The 21,887-nt window shown below is 39.3% G+C and overlaps 1 protein-coding gene across 7 annotated transcripts in view; it reads left to right on the forward strand.

Moving 5' to 3' along the window:
* The window catches only part of GREB1L (GREB1 like retinoic acid receptor coactivator), a 365,194-nt gene that overhangs the window by 102,424 nt on the left and 240,883 nt on the right, over positions 1–21,887 (forward strand). For all 7 annotated transcript variants that reach the window (XR_010131273.1, XR_008673625.2, XR_008673626.2 and 4 more), the window contains exon 2: positions 20,938–21,047. The gene's annotated coding sequence lies outside the window, so the exon portion shown is untranslated. The remainder of the gene's footprint in view (positions 1–20,937; positions 21,048–21,887) is intronic.

Below are 21,887 nucleotides of genomic sequence, written 5' to 3' on the forward strand. Positions count from 1 at the left end.
TACTAGTGAAGCCAAGTTCTTTATCTCCAACCCTGGGTTCCCTTACACTTCAGACCCTATTAGATTATTGCTGGATATTTCCATTTGGCTGTTTCACAGCCATTTCGAAACCCATATGTCTAAGAACTGAATGGATCACCTTCTGTCCAGAAATCTCACCTTCCTTCTCAGGGTTCCCTGAATCAGAAAAGGTACCATCATCCACCCCAGTTTGCCTGAAGAAAGAACTACTCTGGCTGGAACATGCCATGTCCAGGTAGGAGGCTGCAGTAATCCTTGTCGTAGTCTTTAACACGTTGTATATAATTGCATGAGAAATAGCATTGTCAAGTGATTAAAAACATGGCTTTGAAGTATGATGGATCTGTGTTTGATTCCTGGCACCATCACTTGTCAGTCAGCTGTGTGACCTTGAGCCAATTATTAAACTTTCTAAGACTGGGTTACCTTTTCTGAAAGATGGAGACCATAATAGTACTTACAGGCCAGGTGCGGTGGCTCACACCTATAATCCCAGCACTTTGGGAGGCCGAGGTGGGTGGATCACTTGAGGTCAGGAGTTCAAGACCAGCCTGGCCAACATGGTGAAACCCATCTCTACTAGAAATATGAAAATGAACCAAGCATGGTGGCATGTGCCTGTAATCCCAGCTACTCAGGAAGCTGAGGCAGGAGAATCACTTGAAACTGGGAGCTGGAGGTTGCAGTGAGCTGAGATCATGCCATTGCACTCCAGCCTTGGGGACAGAGTGAGACTCCATCTCAAAAAAAAAAAAAAAAAAAAAAAAAAAAAAGTACTTACAGGGTATTCTGAGGATTAAATGAGATCTCACATATGAAGCATTCATCATAGGTATCCCTAACTAAGATCAAATAGAGCAGAGATCATTTAGATCATTTCTGACTCACTCACTTCTGTATCTGCCAGTCCTGACACAAAGAAGGCACTCAGTAAATACTCGTTGAATGAGAAAATGAGGTAGCGGCATGCCTAGATTAAGCTACTGACAATAGGGATGGAGAAAAGAAGCAATGCAAGGCAGAAACCTCGACGTCTTCCTGAATTACTTCACCGTGTCATCAATCACTAATTCCCACTGATTTCATTCCTAAATATTTCCCAGGCTCATCCCACCCTCTGTAACCCTCCCATAACTGCACCCACACAGGCTATCATGACCACTCACTAGGACTGTAGTAGAAGTTTCTAAACACTCTCCCTGCATCCTGTTTTACTTCCTCACAAGCCCCTACCAGACTGCCACTGGGGAAATCCGTTCAAAGCTAAAATGCGAACATGTCATTTCTTTGCTTAACACTCATTCACGGCTATCTTTTATCTATAGGATCTAGTCGCAGCAATTCAGACCTGGGCTATATTTCCATCTTTCTTTCCTAACATGCCCTCTCTCACACTTGGGAGTCTAGACCAAGATTACTTGGTCTTGGTCTTATCTTCTGGACATACTGTGCTATTTCATGTCTTCATGCTTTTAAGAGGTTTCTGGTTATTCTTGTTCTTTCCACAGCCCTTTCTCCTGTCCTAAGTAGGTTTACATTTGTCTGCAAATGACAGGAAACCTGAAACAGCAAGTTAGAAGTTTCTTTCTTCTTGGCATAACATTTGGAGGTAACAGTCCAAGACTGATAAAGCATCTCTGCTATCATCAGGGAGCCTCGGTCCTGTCTCGTGCTTCTGCCATCAATGTGTGGCTTCCATCCTTGTTCTCTCTCTCTTCTCTGCCCCCTCTAGAACCTTATTCCATTAGTCATCAACTCTTCCTTTTCTTTAAGGAAAGAACCTCATCCTGCAAGCATCCCTCCTTCTAATTATTTCTTCCTGCCATTGTACCTTTCTGACAATTACCAACCTATTTCCACCCTTGTTCACCACACTTGCTTCTTGAAAGGCTAATCGCATGCCATGGGACATTTTCATTCCTGATCCTATTTGACTTCTCCTACCTTTTAAAACTGTCTACCACCGATCAGCCTGACCAATATGGTGAAACCCCGTCTCTACTAAAAATATAAAAATTAGCTGGGCGTGGTGGTGGGTGCCTGTAGTCCCAGCTACTAGGGAGGCTGAGACAGGAGAATTGCTTGAACCCAGGAGGCAGTGGATGCAGTGAGCCTGAGATTGCACCACTGCACTCCAGCCTGAGCAACAGAGCGAGACTCCATCTCAAAAAAAAAAAACAAAAAACAAAAAACAAAAAAACCAACAACAACTGTAACTGTCTACCACCTTCGATTTCTCCAGATTGTCTTGTCCCTCAGCTTTCACCACACTGTTCTGCTCCTGGCTCCCTTCCTGCTTCTGCTGCTCCTTCTCCATCTTCTTTGCTGGTTTTACTCTTCCTTTGCTTCACTCTTTTTTTTTTTTTTTTTTTTTTTTTTTTTGAGACAGAATCTTGCTTTGTCGCTCAGGCTGGAGTGTAATGGTGAGATCTCAGCTCACTGCAGCCTCCACCTCCTAGATTCAAACAATTCTCCTGCCTCAGCCTCCCAAGTAACTGGGATTACAGGAGCCTGCCACCATGCCTGGTTAATTTTTTGTATTTTTAGTAGAGACAGGGTTTTGCCATGTTGCCCAGACTAGTCTCGAACTCCTGACCTCAGGTGATCCACCCATCTCCGCCTCCCAAAGTGCTAGGATTAGGCGTGAGCCACCATGCCCAGCCCCCCGACCTTTTTTTTTTTTTTTTTAGACAGGGTGTTGCTATGTCGCCCAGGCTGGAGGGCAGTGGCACAATCTCAGCTCACTGCAATCCCTGCCTCCCAGGTTCAAGTGATTCTCCTGCCTCAGCCTCCCAAGTAGCTGGGACTACAAGCATGTGCCACCACACTCGGCTAATTTTTTTTTTTTTTGAGACAGAGTCTTGCTCTGTCGCCCAGGCTGGAGTGCAATGGCACAATCTTGGCTCACTGCAAGCTCCGCCTCCCGGGTTCACGCCATTCTCCTGCCTCAGCCTCCCGAGTAGCTGGGACTACAGGCACCCACCACCATGCCCGGCTAATTTTTTTGTATTTTTAGTAGAGACGGGGTTTCACCGTGTTAACCAGGATGGTCTCAATCTCCTGACCTCGTGTTCCGCCCGCCTGAGCCTCCGAACGTGCTGGGATTACAGGCGTGAGCCACCGCGCCCGGCCTGCCTGACTCTTAAATGGCATTGTTTCTCATGGTTTCCTCCTGGACCCTCTCTCATTCCACATACTTCTCCCACCTAGGCAGTCACCAGGTAATCTCACCAGTACCCATAGCAGCTGGGCATGGTGACTCATGCCAGTAATCCCAGCACTTTAGGAGGTTTAGGTGGGAGAATCACTTGATCCCAGAAGTCTGAGACCAGCCTGGGTAACATAGTGAGACCCCATCTCTACAAAAAATTTAAAAATTAGGCCAGGCACAGTGGCTCATGTCTGTAATCTCAGCAGTTTGGGAGGCTGAGGCAGGTGGATCACTTGAGGTCAGGAGTTCGAGACCAGCCTGGCCAACATGGTGAAACCCTGTCTCTACTAAAAATACAAAAATTAGCCAGGCGTAGTGGCAGGTGGCTGTAATCCCAGCTACCCGGGAGGCTGAGGCAGGAGAATCGCTTGAACCCGGGAGGCAGAGGTTGCAGTGAGCTGAGATCGCACCATTGCACTCCAGCCTGGGCAACAGAGCAAGACTCCATCTCGAAGAAAAAAAAAATTAAAAATCAGCCAGCCATGGTGGCATGTACCTGTAGTCCCAGCTACTCAGGAAGCTGAGTTGGGACAATTACTTAAGCCAAGGAGGTGGAAGTGGCAGTGAGCCATGATTGCACCACTGCACTCCAGCCTGGGTGACAGAGTGAGACCCTGTCTCAAAACAAGAACAACAACAAAAAACTCAGTGTCCATAGCGGCCATCTGTGTGGCTGCCCTCTGTCTTCAGGGACTGCTTGTTCAGTCCTCACATCCTGAAGTCAAGTCCTGAATTTCTCAGTGCACAATGAAAGGGCTTCTCTTCTCTGTTCCTTCCACCCCTGATTATGTGCAAGCTCCATCACCTCTTCCTAGACTCCTGCAGAAACTTTTTATCTGGTCTCTAATCACGCTTTCACACTTCCAAAGTTACCTTTTATGTTTTAAAACATCTAATTATGTTATTTTTTTTTTTGAAAACTTCCATTGGCTTTCTCCTGCTTCTAGAATTATATTCAAATCCCTAATTTAGTGTATAAGTCTCCTTATAGAGACTGGCCCCAATTTACTTTTTAAATTTTTTTTCTCTTGCCACTCAATCTCCATCCCCCAAATCATGCACCCAACAATTAACTTTAGTATTTCTAAAATACACTATGCCTTTGATAGTCTGTTCTGTTGACCTGTGAGGTCCTCCTAATTTGATGAATTCCTACTTTGTCCTTTAAAGCAAGGATCCCCAGTCCCCTGGCCACGTGGCCTGTTAGGAACTGGGCCGGCACAACAGGATGTGAGCCGTGGGCAAGTGAGCATTACCACCTGAGTGCCACCTCCTGTCAGATCAGTGGCGACATTAGATTCTCGTAGGCTCCCAAAACCTATAGTGAACTGTGTGTGTAAGGGATCTAGGTTGCATGCTCCTTATGAGAATCTAATGCCTGATGATCTGTCACTGTCTTCCATCACCACCAGATGGGATCATCTAGTTGCAGAAAAACAAGTTCAGGGCTCTCACTGATTCTATATTACGGTGCATTGTATAATTATTTTATTATATATTCCAATGCAGTAATAATAGAAATAAAGTGCACAATAAATGTAATGGGCTTCAATCATCCTGAAACCATACCCCAACCCTTGGCTGTGGAAAAATTGTCTTCCATGAAACCAGTGCCTGGTGCCAAAAAGGTTGGGGACTGCTGCTTTAAAACCACCCAAAATATCACCTCTTGTGTGATGTTGTTTCTGTTTCTTCGGAGTTGCTACATCCTATGAGCTTTTATAGTACTTTGTTCCTACTTCTAATGAACATTTATACATTCACAGATCTGTCTGCATGTTTAGATTGGACTGTCTTTCAGATTAGGGACTGCCTTTATCATCATTCCTAGCACAGTTCTCAGTAGTTTCTAGGTGAATACATGAATAAAATAATAAAATCAGGGAAAGGGAATAGATTTTGCTTTGCTTTTCTTTCTTTCTTTTTTTTTTTTTTTTGAGGCAGAGTCTTACACTGTTGCCCAGGCCAGAGTGCAATGGCGTGATCTCAGCTCACTGCAACCTCCGCCTCCTGGGTTCAAGTGAGTCTCCTGCCTCAGCCTCCCGAGTAGCTGAGATTACAGGCACGCACCAACACGCCCGGCTAATTTTTTGTATTTTTAGTAGACATGGGGTTTCACCATGTTGGCCAGGCGTGTCTTGAACTCCTGACCTCAGGTGATCCACCCGCCTCACCCTCCCAAAGTGCTGAGATTACAGATGTGAGCCGCTGCGCCCAGCTAGATTTTGCTTTAATAATAATTCATGTTTTACATATTTTGAACATGTTGAATTGGCATATTGAGTTTGACAGGATGGCATAACACAAAAATGATGTTTCCTAGATTTTTCTAGCTTGGGAGCAGCAACTCAGAAAAGACTTCAAGGGCAATGATGTAGATGGAGGAGTCACCAGCACAGACGATAGGAAACAACTGATTGGATCCCATGTTTTTCAGGAATGAACTGAAGAAAGTTAGAACATCTATAAGAAGTGGGGAAAAGATTATAGTGGGAATTTGGGGTATGCAGGGAGAAAATCCGTAAAAAACCTTGCTGGAAAAAAACTGTTTGACACTTTTATCTGAGATCCTCTCCCTTCATACCCCATACCCCATATTCCTGCTGGCTACTTCAACCCCATCTTATTTATTCTCATTCTTCTTCTCTGTTTTTTGGAGGTGGAGGTGGTGGGGGAGTTTGAGTTTCTGCCCCTTTCGTAATAGCAAGAGAGAATGGGTAAGATGGAAATATATATATTTTGTTCCCCTTACAAAATAATCAATACACTGAAAAAGTTTAATTTATTTTTAAGTGAAATGTAACATTTATTCAAATAGGTTTTTTTCCTTCTTATCTCTTTCTCCCTCTATTCTACTGTTTTGCTTTCTTAGAGCCTCTAGGAAATATAATACTGCTTTATGTAGATGTTTCTACACAACTGCTTAACATTTTGAAAACTGGTTAATTCAATTATTTAAAAATTAAAACTGTTGGCCAGGAGTGATGGTTCACACCTGTAATCCCAGCACTTTGGGAGGCTGAGCCAGGTGAATCACAAGGTCAGGAGTTTGAGACCAGCCTGGCCAACATAGTGAAACCCCGTCTCTACTAGAAATACAAAAATTAGCAGGGCATGGTGGCGCATGCCTGTAGTTCCAGCTCCTCGGGAGGCTGAGGCAGGAGAATCACTTGAACCCAGGAGGTGGAGGTTGCAGTGAGCCGAGATCGTGCCACTGCACTCCAGCTTGGGGAACAGAGTGAGACTTTGTCTCAAAAAAAAAAAAAAAAAAAAAGGCATAGAGATGGATGTGGGCTTGTTATTGTTGGGGATGGCAATAAAATCAAATGGAAAGGAATAGATATTACATTCTGGGGTATGATAGGTGATAAGTTTCAATAGGCACAGAAAGGTAAGATAACGAAAGTTTTCAAACACTAGATTGTGAAACTTGTGTTTCATCCTACAGGTTATCAGTTTCAGACTACTTCCTGTATGGTCATGGAAAGTTTTGCAAAGCTTCACATATGCAAGCTATTTTATTTTATTTTATTTTATTTTTTTTTCTGAGACAGAGTCTCAATCTGTTGCCCAGGCTGGAGTGCAGTGGCACAATCTTGGCTCACTGCAAGCTCCGCCTCCTGGATTCAAGCAATTCTTCTGCCTAAGCCTCCCGAGTAGCTGGGATTACAGGCACGCGCCACCACGCCCGGCTAATTTTTGTATTTTTAGTAGAGACAGGGTTTCACCATGTTGGCCAGGTGGGTCTCAAACTCCTGACCTTGTGATCCACCTGCCTCTGCCTCCCAAAGTGCTGGGATTACAGGCGTGAGCCACCACGCCCAGCCATGCAAGCTATTTTAAACAAATTTATCAAATTCATTGGCTTATGATAAAAATAATATATGAATGGGGTATTAAAAACAAGTTATATTTATAGTCTTTACTATGCAAACATCCATAAACTGTACTTGTCACAGTACATTTATCTACAATAAACCTACTGATGTGAAAAGGTATTACTTGTCATGAAAACGTCAATGTTTTGCAATAGCAAATGTCCAAAGTCAATAATGGTATTAGCAATAATAATAATAAATACAGGGCTTAATTAAGTTTGCAGTGTGCTTTTATATATATATATGTTTTTTATGCAGTCTGTTGCCCAGGCTGGAGTGCAATGGTGAGATCTCGGCTCACTGTAACCTCCACTTCCCGGGTTCAAGCAATTCCCATGCCTCAGCCACCTGAATAGGTGTGATTGCAGGCGCATGCCACCATGCTTGGCTAATTTTTATATTTTTAGTAGAGACAGGGTTTCTCCATGTTGCCCAGCCTGGACTTGAACTCCTGAGCTCAAGCAATCCACCCGCCTCAGCCTCTGAAAGTGCTGGGATTACAGGCATGAGCCACTGCACCCGGCTTTTATATTTTTAAAGTAACAATTTCATTGTAGAAAATTGGAAAATAATGAGCATAAAGGGAAAAATTTATATTCTATAATCACATCACCCACATAATGTGATTATATCACACTGTATGAATTTATATCTTATTAAATTATTTTTTCCTTATAGAAATGGGACCATATAGGCTGGGCACAGTGGCTCACGCCTGTAATCCCAGCACTTTGGGAGGCCGAGGTGGGCGGATCACGAGGTCAGGAGATTGAGACCATCCTGGCTAACACGGTGAAACCCCGTCTCTACTGAAAATACAAAAAAGTTAGCCGGGCGTGGTGGCGGGCGCCTGTAGTCCCAGCTATTCAGGAGGCTGAGGCAAGAGAATGGTGTGAACCCGGGAAGCGGAACTTGCAGTGAGCAGAGATCGCACCACTGCACTCCAGCCTAGGTGACAAAGTGAGACTCTGCCTCAAAAAAAAAAAAAAAAAAAGAAATGGGACCATATTGCTTTTATAACATATTTTCCATTTCATGTATTATAAATACATATGTATGTCAAAAATATAGTATGATAGTGTTTCACTTACGGATGGATTTGTAAGTATTAACCGAGACAGGGTATGCAAGGTACATGGCAGGTACTCAATAGTAGCAGCTATTACTGTTACTAGAATATGCTTAACCATTTCTCTATTGATGGAATATTTGTTCTCAAGGGTGAGGGTATTAATGTTTTACTTTATTATATATATAATAGATGTTAGCTCCTCAGGAACATTTTTCTTAGCTGATTCTTTTTTCATTTTATTTGTTTTAGGTGTGTAATATACAGATGTTTTATATTTTCACTAGTCAACTATGTCAGCCTTTGTGATTTCTAGGTTAAGAAAGCTAAACTTTCACTATAACATAATAAATGCTGGTAATATATGTGATATATATCTGTAATAAATAATTCTGTTTCCTCTTAGTTTTTATATGGTTTGATATGAATGGGCATGTAAATGTATTTATGTATAGACGTTTAAATTTAATCTTTTATTCTTTCAAATTTATTTTTAGTGTCTCATATAAGTTCTTTCTTTTCTTTTTGAGGCAGAGTCTCTCTCTGTCACCCAGGCTGAAGTGCAGTGGTGCAATCTCGGCTCACTGCAACCTTTGCCTCCTGGGTTCAAGTGATTCTCATGCCTCAGCCTCCCGAGTAGCTGGGATTACAGGTGCATACCACCACACTCAGATAATTTTTTTGTATTTTTTGGTATAGACAGGGTTTTACCGTGTTGGCTAGGCTGGTCTTGAACTCCTGACCTCAAGTGATCCACACACCTCAGCCTTTCAAAGTGCTGGGATTACAGGTGTGAGCCACTGTACCCAGCCTATAAATTAATTCTTTCTTAATTGTTATTCTTAAAATTGTTGATCATTATTTTAGGATCATTAAATGAGTAATTTGTCCTTCCCTTTATTATTTTATAATGCCTCAATTGTCACATAAGAATTCTTATAAATAATAAAGTCTTTCAGACTGTCACCATTGAGCTTTTCATTTTTGCATCAATCTGATACGTTAGATTATTATTCAAAAAATAGTTTTGCCCAGGTATGGTAGCTCATGCCTGCAGTCCCAACACTTAGGGAGGCAGAGGTGGGAGGATAGCTTGAGCCCAGTTATTAGAGACCAGCCTGGGCAACATATTGAGACCCAGTTTTCAACAACAACAAGAAGTTTAAAAAAATAGTTTGAGTGCCTCTTATGTTGATGGGTACTACAGTAGGTGCTGTGATTTCAGAATAGGCAAAAACAGAAAAACATAATTTTTGCTTTCATGGAGTTTAGAATATAATAGGGAAGATAAACATTAATCATACAGATTATCGTGCGGCTTAAAAGTGAGTTAATTGTTAGGAGGGAGATGAACAAGGTTCTATGAGAGCTTTTAGCAAAGGACGGAGGGAGTCAAAGATGGCTTCCATTAGGAGCCATGCTTGAGTTGAAATCTAAAAGGCAAAAGAAGTTTAAATAGACAAAATTAAAAGATGGGGTGGGTGGTATTTCAGGCAGAGGGAATGTAAGCATTTAAAGGTTGATCAGTGTTGCTGGAACATAGCATTTAGGAAGAGAACATTGCAAGATAAGGCTGGAGAGATGTGCAGGGATACTTAGGATGTTAATTTTTTTCCTGAGAGAAATGTAAAATCTCGAAGGCTTTTAGCAAAGGGTTAGCATGATTGCATTTGCATTGTAATACAGAGAAGTGATTGGAAGGTGCTAGAGAGGAGGCAAGGAGGACATTAGACAAGTTGATACCAGCTCTTGGGAAGAGGCCTCAGTTCCAACCCATGAAGGTCTCTCCACAGAGCTGCTTGAGTGTCCTTAGAGCATGGTGACTGCCTTCTCTCAGAGAAAGTGATCCAAGAGATCAAGTCAGAAGCTGCAGTATCCTCTATGACCTTTGGAATCACATGCTGTCTTTTGTTAAATTTTTTTTTTTTTTTTTTGAGATGGAGTCTTGCTCTGAAGCCTAGGTTGGAGTGCAGTGGTGCAATCTTGGCTCACTGTAACCTCCACCTCCCAAGTTCAAGCAATTCTTCTGCCTTAGCCTCCCAAGTAGCTGGGACTACAGGCACGCGCCACCATGCCCGGCTAATTTTTGTATTTTAAGTAGAGATGGGGTTTCACTATGTTTGCCAGGCTGGTCTGAAACTCCTGACCTCGTGATCCACCTGCCTTGGCCTCCCAAAGTGCTGGGATTACAGGCGTGAGCCACCACGCCCGGCCTTCTTGTTCAATATTTTATTGATCACACAAGTCAGCCTTGATTCACAGGAAGAATCACTGGAGTCCACCTTGGAAGATAGCTACCACAGACTAAACCCTGTGGAACACTAACATTTAGGAAATTGAGAAGCAGCCTATGGATGCAGAAAAACCAGAAAAGCAATGAGATGAAATCCAGCAGAAGGGAAGGAAGTTTCAGAAATCTACTCAAAGGCATGTTAGATGAGAACTGAAAAATGTTCACTGGATTTAGTGACACGGATTTATTGACCCAAAGTTCTTTCTTTATGACATGGTTTAATGTGGTTCTTACTCACCTCCCCTTATAATCTTCTTGAAAAGATTTTTTTCTTGTCTTAAATTATCTTCCTTGTGAACTTATAAATGTTTTTGTAAAATTCCATGAAAATTCTACTGAGATTTAATTAGAATTGTGTTGTTTATAATTTTGTATGAGAAATACTTATTTTTAAAATAATTAGGCTTCTTTTTCTTCTTTTTTTTTTCTTTTGAGGTGGTGTCTCGCTCTGTTGCCCAGGCTGGAGTGCAGTGGTGCAATCTCGGCTCACTGCAAGCTCCACCTCCCAGGTTCATGCCATTCTCCTGAGTAGCTGGGATTACAGGCATGTGCCACCACACCGAAATAATTTTTTTTTTTTGTATTTTTAGTAGAGATGGGGTTTCACCATGTTGGCCAGGCTGGTCTCGAACTCCTGACCTCAGGTGAGCTGCCCACCTCAGCCTCCCAAAGTGCGGGGATTACAGGCATTAGCCACAGCACCCAGCCTATTCCTTCTAACTGAAATTTTGTGTGTTTTGACCAACATCTCAACCTATTCCCAGTCCAGCCCCTGATAACTGTCATTTGACTTTCTGCTTCAATGAGTTTGACTTTTTTAGATTCCATATATAATTGAGATTATACAGTATTTGTCTTTCTGTGCCTGGTTATTTCACTTAATATAATATCCTTCAGGTTCATCAATGTTGTTCCAAATAACAGGATTTCATTCTTTTTAAAGACTGAATAGTATTCCATTGTGTATATATACCACATTTTCCTTATACATACATCTGTTGATGGACACTTAAGTTGATTTCATAACTTCACTATTATGAATAATGCTGTAGTGACCAGAGGGGTGCACATATTTATTCAGGATCCCAGTATCATTTCTTTTGGATACATACCCAGTAGTGGAATTGCTGGACCATATGGTAGTTCTGGTTTTAATTTTTTGAGAAACCTCCATACTGTTTTCTGTAATGTCTGTACCAATTTACATTCCCACCAACATGGTGCAAGGGTTTCCTTTTTTCTACATCCTCTCCAACACCTGCTATCTTTCATCTTTTTTATAATAGCCATTCTAACAGATGTGAGGTGATACCTCATTGTGATTTTAATTTATGTTTCCCTGATGATCAGTGAAGTTGAGCATTTTTTCATATACTGTTGGCGATTTGTATGTCTTTTTTTGAGAAATGTCTATTCAAGTCCTTTGCCCATTTTAAAATTAGGGTTATTTGTTCTCCTACTGTTAAATCACTTGAGTTATTTATTTATTTATTTATTTGAGATGGAGTCTCATTCTGTTGCCCAGGCTGGAGTGCAGTGGCACAATCTTGGCTCACTGCAACGTCTGCCTCCTGGGTTCAAGCAATTCTTCTGCCTCAGCCTCCTGAGTAGCTGGGACTACAGGCGCATGCCACGACGTCTGGTTATTTTTGTATTTTTAGTAGAGACAGGGTTTCACCATGTTAGCCAGGATGGTCTCTATCTCCTGACCTCGTGATCCGCCCGCCTCAGCCTCCCAAAGTGTTGGGATTACAGGCGTGAGCCTCTGCGCCCAACCTACTTGAGTTATTTATAGTTTGGATTTTAACCCCTAATTAGATGTATGGTTTGCAAGCATTTTCTCCTATCCTGTATGTTGGCTCTTCGCCCTGTTGATTGTTTCCTTGGCTGTGCAGAAGCTGTTTAATTTGATGCAATCTCATTTGTCTGTTTTTGCTTTTACTGCCTGTGCTTTTGGAGTCATAGTCAAAAAAATTATTGTCCAGACCAATGTCATGAGCTTTTCCCATGTTTTCGTCTAGTAGTTTTATAGCTTCAGGTCTTATATTTAAGTCCGTTTTGAGTTGATCTTTCTAAATGATGTAAGGATCTAATTTCATTGTTTTGCACCTGAATATTCAGTTTTCCAGGCATCAGTTATTGAAGAGACTGTTCTTCCCCATTGTGTGTTCTTGGCCTCTTTCTTGAAAATCAGTTGACCATAAATGCATGGATTAATTTTGGGGGCTTTCTGTTCTGTTCTGTTGGTCTATTTTTATGCCAGTACCATGCTTTTTTGATTATTATAGCTTTGTAGTAAATAATTGAAATCAGGTAGTATGATGCCTCCAGCTTTGTTCTTTTTGCTCAAGATTGCTTTGGCTATTTGGGGTCTTTTGTTGTTCCATATAAATTTTACGATTATTTTTTCTATTTCTGAGAAAAATGTGTTGGAATTTTGATAGGAATTGCATTGAATATGAAGATTGCTTTGGGTAATATGGGCATTTAAACAATATTCATTTTTTAAATCCATAAACACAAGATATCTTTCCATTTATTTGTGTCTTCAATTAATGTTTTATAGTTTTCAGTGTACATATCTTTCACCTCCTTGGTTAAATGTATTCCTAAATTTTTTTTTTATTATGTAGCTATTATAAAGAAGATTTTTTTCCATTTCTTTTTTGGATAATTTGTGGTTAGCATATAGAAATGCTGATTTTTGAGGAAAAACAGTTATTGTATGTTCTCTTTATTTATTTATTTATGTAGAGACGGAGTCTTGCTCTATCACCCAGGCTGGAGTGGAGTGGAGTGCAGTCGTGAGATCTCAGCTCGCTGCAAGCTCCGCCTCCTGGGTTCAAGCGATTCTCCTGCCTCAGCCTCCTGAGTAGCTGGGACTACAGGCGCCTGCCACCACACCCGGCTAATTTTTTGTATTTTTAGTGGAGATGGGGTTTCACTGTGTTAGCCAGGATGGTCTTGATCTCCTGACCTCGTGATCCGCCCACCTCGGCCTCCCAAAGTGCTGGGATTACAGGTATGAGCCACCGCGCCCAGCCTGTTCTCACTTATAAGTGTCAGCTAAGCTGTGAGGACACAACGGTGTAAAAATAATATAATGGACTTTGGGGGAAGGGTTGGGAGTGGGGGTGAAAGATAAAAGACTACACATTGGTTACAGTGTACACTGCTCAGGTGACGGGTGCACCGAAATCGCAGAAATCACCACTAAAGAACTTATTTATGTAACCAAAAACTACCTGCTCACTAAAAACTGCTGAAATAAAATGAAAAGATAGTAACTTCACAGAATAAAAGAAAAAGAAGAAATGCTGATTTTGTATGTTGATTTTGTATCAACTTTACTGAATTCGTTTATTAGTTCTAACAGTTGTTTGGTGGCGTCTTAAGGTTTTCTGTGTACAAGATCATGTCATCTGCAGAGACCACCATAAATGTTTTCAATCTAGAAGTGTATTACTTTTATCTTCATTTTATGGATAAGGAAATGGCGGCCCAGGGAAGATAGGTGTCTTGGCCATGGTTACTCGGGCAGATTTGGGAACTGCACATCTTGAGTATCCAAATATTTTTGTGCTACATTAATAAGAAATCAGGGGCTGGGCACAATGGCTCACGCCTGTAATCCCAGCACTTTGGGAGGCCGAGGCGGATTATGAGGTCAGGAGTTCGAGACCAGCCTGGCCAACATGGTGAAATCCCGTTTCTACTAAAAATACAAAAATTAGCTGGGCGTGGTGGCAGGCGCCTGTAATCCCAGCTACTTGGGAGGCTGAGGCAGGAGAATCATTTGAACCCAGGAGGTGGAGGTTGCAGTGAGCCGAGATTGTGCCATTGCACTCCAGGCTGGGTGACAGGATGAGACTCCATCTCAAAAAAAAATAAATAAATAAAATCAAGAACTACTCAGTCAAGTCTTATTCAAGTTAGTATTCCCTTAGGTATCACTTTCTTTGGTATTAGACTTCAAAGTGATAATATACATTTTACAGCACATTTCCAGTTTTTAGCATTGTCATTTTGAAGTATAGTGTCACGACTTGAGGAACTGTGTCTCATCTCCATTCAGTTCTCCTAAGACTTGATTCCTACCAGACAGGAACTGCTTCTTCTTTGAGGTCTAAATAGCACCTAACAGTCTATTGCACTGAATAAATATTTAATGAAGATTGGATATTTCCTCTGTGGTACATCAATTACTCTTGTTGACTGTTGAGGAAAGCTTCTTTTTGTTATGGTTGTTTTCATGAAGTAGGTTAAGAAATTTGTTTTCTTGAATATTGTTACTAATGCCAGTTTAGATATTTGTGTCATCTCAAATATATCATCTCAAATGTGTCATCTGAGGGTCACTGATCTGGTTGCACGCAATAAAGTAATTTGGTAGAAGGGTTGTTTTTTCTGGAATTTGTGGTATTTAGGGCTCTGAAGATGAAAAACATTTGCTAATGTGGTATAAGGATGTTTATGGTGTATTTTTTAATGGAAGAAGTATAACTTTTATTGATAAATACTTCCAAAATTGTGAATAATTCTTTCAGTTGACAAACAGTTATATTATATTATATTTCTTGTATTTTAAACTATCAGTCATATATTTATTTTTCTTATTTTTAAGCTTTCTTAACTGATATTAGGGTTTTTGTTTTTGTTTTATTATTATTATTTCTTTGAGACGAAGTCTCGCTCTGTCATCCAGGCTGGAGTGCAGTGACACGATCTCGGCTCCCTGCAACCTCCGCCTCCTGGGTTCAAGCAGTTCTCCTGCCTCAGCCTCCTAAGTAGCTGGGATTACAGGTGCTTGCCACCATACCTAGCTAATTTTTTTTTTTTTTTGTATTTTTAGTAGAGATGGCGTTTCGCCATGTTGGCCAGCCTGGTCTCAAACTCCTCACCTTAGGTGATCCACTCGCCTCGGCCTCCCAAAGTGCTGGGATTACAGGCACGAGCCACTGCACCTGGTAACTGATATTAGGATTAAATGAAATACATTTATCTTTGCCTTTGGAGTCTCTAAACTTATGAATTTAGTGAAATAGCTTGAACATTTTCAACTGGTAAAATTAGATCACTATAGTTGAATCATTTGGTGCAAAGTGTTGATGTGACATTCAGATAGAATTTATCAGACTCAATTAGAAAAACTCTCATTTAAATAAAACAAAAAATTGAATACGTAGAGAAAAGGTTATACATGCTTTTTATTCTCTTTCCATTTTAGAAAGCAAATGAACATAATTATGAAATAGATAAGTCATGCTTAATGATAAAATATCCTCCATTTTTAAGGAATAATTTCACTGTGTTTCACATTTGGTGACTTTTGGGATCTATATTTCCATTTAAATAACTGTTGACATTGTTGGAAAATTGGTGAGTGTATGTGATGACAGTTACAGTACATACTGGATAACAAGGGTAGAATAAATCAGTTAAGTCGTGGTGGTCTGTTATCTATTTTTAGGTCTTTTTGACCCAGGAGTCTGTGACCTATGAAATCTCCACTTTTTTGGATTTGTTAAGGTATTTTACAATGCAAAGATTTAAATTTAGATGAGTACCACACTGAAGGATACTGGCTAATGTGGTCCAAAACATAAAGGATATCAAAGTATACACTGGGAAAAGCTTATGAAGTTCCGATAACGTATGTGAGAAGAGAGAGGCTACAGTTAAGGAAGTTTCTTTTCTGCTCTAACTTATAACAAAGAGAATCTGAAATTTAAGCTGGTATTTGCCATGCTCTGATTACTCAGCAGCATGCCATTTTGTGAAATTATTGCTGAGAAAATGTACCCAAATCTTGAGTACAGAGTGTTCCTGCATCTGATTGGAAGGGGCACATGAATTGTTTCTAAGGTATTGCAGACCCAAGGCTGCACAAATTAAGGTGGAGACTTGGGGGAGGGATCCAGTCAGGGAAGGGAAGCTTCCTAGACATTACAGCTCTGTCCAGAGGCCAAATGGGAGATAAATCACCACTGGCCACCTCTCTTATTATTGAAATGGTACAGCCCTGGGGTTTAACTGAAGGACTAACAGGGTTTTGAAGTGCAAATAGAATGGTGAAGAGTAAACCCTTTTAGGGTTTCATTTTGATGGATTTTTTTTTTCCTGTGTGGATTTCTGGTACAGACTGTGATCTGGAAGGGGCCCTTAAAAAAAGAAAAGTTTTGTTTTTGATCAGTCAGACAATAAGAACTTTCCACAGGGATGTACTTTTCTAGCATGCATATTGATTCTATTGTGTTTTAAAGTAGATCATTTAATTGGATCTTTTTTTGAGCCTTCTGCAGTGGAGCTGTCATTTCAAGGTCACTTCTCTTTCTTGTTATTAATGCCAAAGTTTGAAAGTGTTGAATGATGTGGTACTTTTGGATTAATAGATTGTGGGAGATTACTTAGGGCCAGTGTGTATAAGGCTTTGTTTATAAAGTCTCCTAGTTAAAGATCCAGTCCATATTAGAACAAGTATTTTATATAAGTGTTCTATAATTATTTAATCTTTTTTCTATTGTGATATGATTTTACATACTCATTTTATTATTTTGTATGTATTCTACTTTGCCAGCCTTAAAAAAACCCCAGAAAATTCTGAGATTATGAAATATTATACTGTTATTTATGAAAGATACATTGAAGTGTTTGAGGAAATAAGAGAGGCATAAAAATGTTTAAGTCACTGATATGTTGATTTATATAAGTTGAAATTTTTTTAACCTCCTCCCCACAAGTAATTCAATCACAGGAGACAAAATATATTTTAAAATTTGTGTTTTTTTTGGAAAGTGAGGAGGAGAGGAGTCATTAGTAACCCCAAAGAAAAATGATTGTAGCATAACTTAAAGGCTTTGTATGCAAACATTTTAGAGAAAAAAATATTTTTATTAAAGAAATGCCATTATAAGTATTTAGATTTCTTCTTAGAAATATTGTCAATGGAAATTTTCTTAAGCATTTTGGCTCTTCTTTAGATGTAACATAAATATTTGTATCATTTGCCCTTTTTGAGAAGAATAATGTATTTAGCTCCAACAGAGGTTTTCCTGTGTTGCTCGATATCTATTCTAAAAACGGGTTGTTAATCTCCATAATTGGCATTGACCACATGATGTTCTTAATTGACCTCCAGGTTAGTTTTTGTTTTTATGTTCTTCGAAATTTCCCTTCGCTGAATTTGTCTGAATGTTAGAGTTATATTTACTTCCTACTGCTGTCTGATAGTTTTAAATAAGATGTTTTAAACAACAGCCACAACGAAAGTCCTAGAACCTAGATGGCATCAAGCAGAGTCTCCTGCATCTACAGCTTCCCTGTCATTAGTTTGTTGCTGGGAGATGTTAATATGACCTTTCCTTTGTTAGAAAAGAGCTGTGCAGCCCTTCCCAGAATCCTCTTGTAAAATGTCTTTTTAACCCAAGTTGGAGGTTGTCTGATGAATGGTTGGCTTTTTCAAATGTGCTGCACATATTGTTGACATTGTCACAGGTTGCTTTTTAATTTCTAATGTGTTTTTAATTTGCAAAGCATGCATGTGCCTTTCACCGCAGTAGAATTGAGTCAGCATTTCTGAGTCCAGATATTAAGAGTCAGGCTTAAGAATGTTGTATGGTAGACTTAGATTTCCTGAAACACTTGTGAATGAATTTCACTTTGAATATTGATGAATAAAAGAAGATACTTGAGAAAGGCTCCCCCTGCCCCCCCCACCTCCCCCCCCCCCCCCCCCCCCCCCACACACACAAGAACTCCTCCTGCCTGTTGGTGAGTGAATTGCCCCGATATAAAAGCATTGGGTGGGGAAAAGTGAGTTACAGAGTGAAAAGGCAATCCACAAATAATCACTCTTTTCTGCCTTTGATTGTGTCAGATTTTTTTTGTGTGTGTGGCAATTGTTTTCTTTTTTGCTTAGAAGAGGTTTATGGTCCAATGTCTGTCAAGTCAGCCTCTGTCTTAAGCTTGCAGTTGTATTTCTCTCTGGAGTTCCTGGAGGTGATGTTATCTTTTGTTCACTCAGCAGTGTGGTCGTTTCTGAGAGCATCTGTCACTTTAGGCATTACAAGATGGATGGGTCTCCAGTGAACTGCTGGTTGAAGCAAATGGTGAAAATAAGAAAATCAAGGGGTTTCAGGGTCTGCAGAGGGGACAGACAACAAGGAAACACTGTTAGAAATCAAGAGTAAGCTGAGCAATAGAGGAAGAGAGCAAAGATGGATCAGATGTCATTTTATAAACATCTTGGAAATCAGAATCTTTTGGTGGCTTTCGTGATCTGAGGGAGACATCTGCATCATGGTAAACAATTCCATGCTTTGGATTTGCAAAATGTGTTTGAATATGTATTTTTTAATCTTGATAAAGTATTGGGAAATAATCATAATGATACAGAATATATTATGTGAGGATTTTGCTGTTTGGAGAATTAGTAGTCTTTTAAATGTTTTAAAAATTAAATTAAAAATCTAACCTTAAAATTTTTGTTTTTTCTTTTTTTCTTTCCTTCCTCTTTTTTTCTAAATTTTCTTTTTGTAAACAAGTAAGCAAGCATAGACATTAAAATGAAAAGTTTTGGCCACATAACTAATATTCTTATTGTTTACTAAATGCTTTTTAGCACTTTTGTAGAGGAATTCTGAAAATTCAATGCTCAGGCTTTTGGGAGGCTGGGGACAGATTTTAAGTTATTTTCAGTAACCTTCAACTTAAGGGGCTCTTTGGTCAAAAAAAGAAATATAATTGTTATTGATCTGTCAGAACAAGTTGGAGATTTGTATTGTATTTAGAAATTTATTTTGTTGGTGAAGGTCAAAATTTATAAATCCTGGCTAATACAGAGTCCCTCCTGTGAAAGACAAGGAACAGGAAGGAGGTTGGCCAGGGAGTAAGAAAGGAAAAGAGGGGGCAATATGATTGCAAAAAAAAAAAAAATGATTTTGTCAAACTTCTTGGCATTTGTCTATTAAAAAGACCATAGGTTGAAAGGCAAAGAAATTAAGATGATTAGAAGCTTTAAGCTATACAAATGGTTGAGTATCTTCCTTCTCTATGGGTGTAAATAATAGATGAAAGAGTAAGAGTGACAACAAAGGATCAGGTCGTTTAAGAGAATGTGTGCAGCCTGAATAGGGGTCTGTGGCCCAGGGCCAAAGGTCTTAGCTTTGAGTGTAATTAGAAGAAAATACAAAAATGTCATTACTAACAGGTGAAGTGTGCAGCACGTGGCCCAAAATTAGCAATTTTAGACTCTGAAGCTATTGGAATTAGATTACTGACTTTTTTTTTTTTTTTAATCATTAGGGTCCTTGTGGAGTAATATAGTTTCATTGGCAGTAATGCAGTTTGACCTTGTTGACCATATGGGGTAATCTTGGGTTTGGATGTAGGTAGCAAGGCTCCTGCTGACTTAGGAAAAGATGTCTATTTATGTGTGGGCGGGTGGGATATATGTGAGTTTGAAAACCTAGACCTTCCATTTTTAATTATTATTTTGCCTGAAGACATTCTTCTGACAGTAAGAGGTAAGATAAATATTTTTATTCGAAAAATCTAAAATTCTTTTTCTTTCAAGTCGGCATAAGAGAAAAGTAAAATGAAAAAAACCATTTTTAGACAACATAAATTATACTTCAAATATTTTAGTTATATAGATATTTATATTGAAGTTAGTTTCTTAGGAAAATCCTCTTTTGTTTTCTTTTTAAACAAAGTAACAAAGGACTAGAAATGCTTCTATGTTATCTATAAAAATCAATGACAAGTAGTTTTCATTTCACTTTATGTTTTACAACTATATTTCCTATTTTCCCATGCAGTAGTTTATATTGACCATAATCTATTTAGAGGAGAGATGTGCATGCATACTATACTTTTCAACCAATTATATGCAATTATAATTATTTAGTTTAATATCTTCTAGGAATACATTACTCAGAAGGGTAAGAAACAATAGCTCTTGTTCTTTTTGCAGGCTTTCTTACTGGAAAATTTTCAATCAATATTAATTATGTTTTACGTTTTTGATAGTTCTTTGAGTAGTTAAATTTGGGCCGGGTATCAGGGATTATTACTCTTAAATTCCTTAGATAAGAAAGTTACCTTCCACTAATTTCATTCCTAAAAGTAGTCTGTTGGTTTTTGATATTATGGTAACATCCGCCATAAATGCAGACTTGACAGACTTATTCAACTTACTTTTAGTGGGGGAAATCATAAGAACAACAGAAATTATCTTTGAGTATATATAATTAGGAGTAATTATTTTGAGACTATTGAGAAAGGTGGAGTATCTGTATATTTGCTCATTATAATGTATATGGAGTTGGAAAGTGTGAGACTTTGATAATTTCTAACTGTGATTTTCATGGAATTATAAATATTTAGATTATTATATTATAGAATATGTATTTGGAAATTAACTCATGTCTTTATGTGTTTATTTTTATTTTTTATGTTTTTGCAGGTGCACAAAAAGCTTTAAACAAGTTAAAATCTAGGCAACAGACTCCCTGAAGTGTTGACTGCCCAACTTAATCATGACTGTGATTCAAAAATGTTAATAAATAAACCAAGGTATTGTGCAATTATATATGACCTTCCCCAATTTTTCAAGATCAAATTTGTTTTAGGAAGTTGTATTTAAAATTCAAATAAAACTACTATGTTTGCTTCTTAAAGTGAATAAGATACTTCCATGAGCTCCTCTCCTTCCCTGCTTTCCCCTCCCCTCCCCCATCCCCTTACCCCATACCAGAAAGCTTCTGCAGAGTTCTTTCTCTACAACAACCCCTGTATTTCCTATATACCTAAATTAAGAAAATAAGAATTCAGTTTTTTATTCCCTTTTGTTGATTATGATTTTATGCTTCAAATTGTCTAATAAATGAGACTTCTAGATTATAGGCTTCTGCACAAATACCCAGATTATCCCTATTGACTGCATATATTTGTCTCATATAACACTATCCTGAGATGTATGTTCTAAAGATTTTATAAAAGTTTTTTTTTTTCTATTTTAGGAGGCTTTTAATTTAGAAAAGGAAAAAGGTGATGCTCCCCACCCCCCCCCCCCCCCATCAAAGAAAATCAGATGCTTGATTAGAATTGAGAATTTAAGGCTACTGTTTAGGTAACTCCTGTCTGTCAGAAGGGGCATATCCCAAGACTGTTTCTCTCCTTTTGGAAGTTACAATGTGCTTAAATAGCCTGGCATTTCCAAGAGAGGCCAAAGATCTTTTCCTCTTTTATAACACGTTGTATCCTTTTGCGGCCAAAAAGAACAAGAGGGTCATTGCCACTTCAGCCTGGTCCCTGTTTGTTCCTTCATGGTGACCACGCAGATACTGAAACCCAGGATGGGCTTAACATTTGGGCCTGGAACATCTGGAAAATGGTCAGAGAGGGAGCGGAGGA

This window comes from Gorilla gorilla, chromosome 17 (genome assembly GCF_029281585.2).
Source record: "Gorilla gorilla gorilla isolate KB3781 chromosome 17, NHGRI_mGorGor1-v2.1_pri, whole genome shotgun sequence".
In the NCBI taxonomy this organism is placed as follows: domain Eukaryota; kingdom Metazoa; phylum Chordata; class Mammalia; order Primates; family Hominidae; genus Gorilla; species Gorilla gorilla.